This window comes from Polypterus senegalus, chromosome 10 (genome assembly GCF_016835505.1).
Source record: "Polypterus senegalus isolate Bchr_013 chromosome 10, ASM1683550v1, whole genome shotgun sequence".
Lineage (NCBI taxonomy): Eukaryota > Metazoa > Chordata > Cladistia > Polypteriformes > Polypteridae > Polypterus > Polypterus senegalus.
The window spans coordinates 8,329,983-8,335,291 of NC_053163.1; positions in this window are offsets into that span (position 1 = coordinate 8,329,983).

The window sequence follows — 5,309 nt, forward strand, 5'->3', positions numbered from 1 at the left end:
TCAAATGCGAAACTAAAACTTCACGGCCAACCAGCGTAGCCAGTAATCTGTTAGTGGCTGGGCATATAAAACAAGGTGGGCGGATACAATTTCATCCGGATAAGACGGTTTACAGGACCTCACCATGACCATCAGTGGCTGAACGAGGGCAAATTGAATATTGATTGGGTGGGCTGGAGCTTCGAGTGGCCCACTCGTGGCTACACTAGGGTGGCAAACCAGTATTTTCGTTACTGGGGCAGTTCTCTTGAAAAGAGTTCAAAAAGAACCACATTCATGACGGATAAGTTGTAACCAAACTGCACGGACTAACATGGACTTCAACCCAACCCAGTCTTCTTTAACCTCTCTTTTTTATTGACCTTGTAATTATAATATAAAATAATATTATATAATAATATAATATATACATAAGCGCCAGTCGCAAGCGCGCCGTCATCCTCGGTGGACTCATGAGTAGGGTTAATCATTGCAGTTCTACTTCGTGTAATTTTGTCACAATTATTTGGGCAGTCAACACTGTAAGTTACCTGACAGACAGGCGAGTTAAGTACAGAGGTACTAGAGACTTATTTTGGTTTCTGTGTCACTTCCCGGGACCCAAACCACAATCTGCTTGTTACAAAGTAGCAATGCTACCACGTTGCACTTTACATCCAGTTCTCCACTTGGCACTCCGTTATTCTTTTTCAATCAACACTCAGCACACACGCAGCCTCCGGAGCTCAGGTTGGTCTTTCGGGAGCTGACAGGCTGAACTCTTCTGCGCCCGCCCCTGCACCGCTCTGAGCCGCAGTTCTTCACTTACTCGTGCGAGGTCTCAGCTCACAAATGCGCCACGTTATTTACGCCAGGGTTTGTTATCCGTGTAAGAGCGGGTGCTAAGAATCCGCTACTCTCCTTACCAGAATTCGGCGTCGGTTCTTCTTGTCTTGCGGGCGACCTCGGTAGCGTAGCCGACTGAGTCTTCGATGTGTGGAAAGGCACAAAGAGATGGTCACCCCAGTTTTGTGGACTATTTGCCAGTTATATTTATTTCTTTAAGAACACAACTGTGGACATACCGCACTGAGCTACACAAAAACCACTTCTATGTTTTTTTTTCTATCTTTATCTCTCTACTCCACCCACCAAATTTCTCCTCCCTTAAACAATCTATCAATTAACTTTATTGAAATTTCCTGATATGAACTCCTGCTTACATCCGTTTCCCGATTTCTGAGTTTCTGACAAAGTTGCAGTATTTTTATTGTAGCGTTTAGATCGCTGTAGTGTCATACTTTCGAGTTCGCCGATGTTGCAGTTCTGTCTTTGGAAGGCGCCCTATGAATAACAACAAAAGCACAGCATAAACACAACTCTTTCAAACTCAGCTCCTCAGTCCCTTTCTTGCATTATTACTCTACCAGTAAACGGCGTGCTGCACGATCACGTGCAGTGAATCCACTTGACTTGAGAATTCCTAGTTTTCATCGTCTTTCTCTGTCTCTGTTTATCATTGGTTTGTTCAGAGGTTGATGCGCTTGTTCCTTCCTGAGCAGCTCTTCCTTTCTCTACCCTAGCGGCCCACTGCTTCTCTTCTTTCGTCGGCATCTTTTCACGTTAAAACTGATTAAGTTAGTTTTTGTGTTGCAATTACTTAGTACATTTTCTTTAATTTTTCACTTAAGCTGGCACTTAAGTCTTCAATCTGCCTTATGATGATTAGCGAATGCGGGATGGAATGAGAACGGCGCCCATACGCATGCGCCGCATGGCCGCCCTGCTGTGCGCTGCCGAGAGTTGATTCTACAATTAAAAAAAATAAATAAGTAAATAAAAAGAGTAATAAAAACCATCACCCCGAAAGCGGATAGTAGACGTCACGTAGTATATGTGTACCAAATTCCAAGTCAATAGGTGAAACGTTTTGCGAGCTGCAGGTGATTTAAAATCCTGGACAGACAAATGAACAGCCACAGTAGCGTATTATATTGGAAGAAGATGCGCTAACGGGATCAGAGCAGGAAGAAGTGGCGTAGAAGTAAAAGACGTTATCATCTGCAAGAAAGTCAGACGGGGTGTCCTGTGCTTGGTGTCATAAAACCCCTTCATGAAGCCTCGTCAATTAGAAAGATGCCAGACTACATCAGCCCACCTGGCACATTCACGGGATCGCACTTTGAGAACAAATGCTCTGAATCATCTCGCTGTGTGTAGAAGTGTGGGATGCTGCTGACAAAATGTAAATTCATCAGGTCATCAAATGATGATGGTCTACGTGCTGCAGTTGGAATTAGTGTGGGGTTATAATGGGCAGTTATTCAAATGTTATCTAAACTTTCAACAATTCACCAATGCCAACTGGAGGTAGTTTAATGTCAGCATAAAATCATTTTCATAATATTAGGTTTGCAAGTCACATTAATCTCAAAATAAATTACAGACATGTGTTTACTTTTTTAAAATACAATACCATATCCACATTTGGATGATAGAAATCTGGCTATCCTGATATTAAAGCAACAATTAAACCTTTCCAGTGCCCCATTTGTTAGATTTGGGACTGTACCAACTTGACCATTCAATTGGCACCATGGTGTGCCAGGAAAAAGTCTACTGAACTTTAATAAAGTAGTCTGTCTTGTCACAAAACATAATTTAACCTTTTACAATGCCCATTAAACACCACAGTTAATATCATTCATAAGATATATTTGCCAGTCCCAATTTTACACATGTACCTGCGTTTGGCTGGGTGAAACTGAAATATTAAAATTAAGGTATAAAGCCCAACAAGATGGAGCTCATTTGTACTTGTGCAGGTCCAAAATTTTGATTTTTGTTTTCCAAAATAATTGCTCAGTTTTAATGAGACAAATGGATATATATGTTGTAGAATACTCTGTCTTGCTTTTAACTTTGCGTAATTAATTGGTCTGCACAAGCTGTGTGAATAAGTAGAGGGCAGGAAGAGAATAAGCAGTCAGCCATATACTCGTAAGTAGCAAACTTCAGCCTCGTACGACACATGGCGCAAGCAAACAACCAGGCACAGGACTGAAAAAAAGGATGGGGATCTGTGAGACAGCAGCTTTAAAAACAGCGATGCTCTACTACTTTAAATGCAGCCTTGTCATTTATAGTGAAATATATGGATATCTGCATATGGATACTTTTTCTTTTTCTCCTGAGACAAAAATCCGCCAGTATTCTCAGCAGTGTCTCCTCTTGTGTTTTAGCAGAGATTTCAACAAAGTCATACAGTGGGCTTAGACTCGTTGGTTTTGTTTTTTTTTTTTTTTTTAATTTTGAAAGTATTTGCATTGTGTGGTTGGTAATATATGGTGGACAGTTGGTTGTGGTAATTTCATTCTGGTTTCAGAGCGCAGCACAGCTGTGAAACTGCTCTGCTCTGAGTTACTAGATTTGCTTATGGCAGCAGACTCTGGACAAACCAGCATATTAATTCTGTTAATCCTCAATGCAGTATTTGACACTTGGGTCAGACATGACATTCTGGGTGTCTCTGGCACTGCCCTCCAGTGGTTTAAGTCCTGTCTACCTGACTGATAGCACTGGTCACAGAAGGAGTTCCTCAGGGTTCGCCCTCTGCTCTTGTGTCTGTATGCTTCCCTTTGGCCATATTATTCACAGCTATGGACAAATCTTGCTTGAGTGAAATTAAAACCTGGGTGGAGCAAAACTCTTTAAAACTAAACTACAACAAAACTGAAGTAACTCCAGCAAATTGGCACTAAAGTGCAACTTAAGAATGTGAGCTCCTTTTCAGTCACTCTTGATGGAGATCTCAACAGACCTTCTTCTGATGTAAGAAATCTTGGGGTCATTTTTGATTCCTCCCTTTCTTATTCTACCCACGTAAACTACATTAAGAAACATTCTTACTTTAACCTGCATCACATATCCTGTGTTCGCTTATTTCTCTCCTTTTCTAATGCTAAGACAATTGTCCCACATTGATTATTGTAACTCTCTACTGGCAGGTGTCCCTTCTAATCTTATATCACATCTACAGCTCATTCAAAACTCTGCAGCAAGAGTCCTCACTTGAACCAGTAACAGCGAGCACATCACACCCATCCTGCTTCTCCTCCATTGGCCACCTGTGTCTTACAGGATTGATTAAACAGGATTGTCATACCACTCTCCTTACTAGATTATCTCTGATTGGCATTACCCACACTCCACTAGATTGGTTTAGATCCTACCTCTCAGGCCGCACTCAGTTCATTCAGCTTAAAACTTTCACATCCCAACCCACCTCTGTTACTTCAGGTGTGCCTCAGTGCTCTGTCCTGCGGCCTCTTCTTTTTATTATTTAACTTCTTCCCCTTGGCAATATCTTTTGTAAATATAACATTAATTTTCACTTTATGATGATGACACACAGCTGTACCTTGCTAGTAAACCCACCTCTTCTTTTCCACCACCTTCGCTTATTGACTGCATTGCTGAAATTAAATCCTGGTTTTCTTTGAATTTTCTTAAATTAAACAGTGAGAAAACTGGGGTTCTCATCATCATTATCCAAAGCCAATAATCTTTCTCTTATTATTGATAACTTTGTTGTTTCTTCATCACTTCAGGTCAAGAGTCTGGGTGTCATCCTCAACAGTACTCTATATTTCCAATCTGACATTAATAACATCACCTGGTCTGCTTACTTCCACCTACGTAATATTAATCACATCCACCCCTCCCTCAATCCCATACCACTGCCATTGTTGTTCACAGTCTTGTTACTCCTCGGCTGGACTATTGCAATTCACTCCTCTTTGGTCTCTCTAATAAATCTCTTCATAAATTTCAGCTAGTCCAGAATTCTGCTGCCTGCATCATTACTCGGACACCATCTATTCACCACATTACTCCGGTTTTGCAGTAACTTCATTGAATCCTGATTAAGTTTTGAATTGATTTTTTAAGATTCTGCTATTAACAATTAAGGCCATTCATAACCTCGCCCCTCCATATCCGTCTGACCTTCTTCATGTTGCCATTCCCTCCCGTAACCTTAGATCCTCTTCCTCCATCCATCTGACCGTCCCTTTCGCCCGTCTAACCACCATTAGGAGCTGAGCATTCAGCCGTTCTGCTCCCAAGCTCTGGAATTCATTGCCTACTGAGCTCAGAAATATCAAATCATATTCATCCTTCAAATGTGAACTTAAAACACATCTGTTTAAAATGGCTTTTTCTTTATGATTACAGTAGTTATGTTTGGTTTTAATTTTTATATTTTCTGATGTTTTTAGTTGTTTATAATTGTGTCTTTTATTTATTTATTTATTATTCAGTGTCCTTGA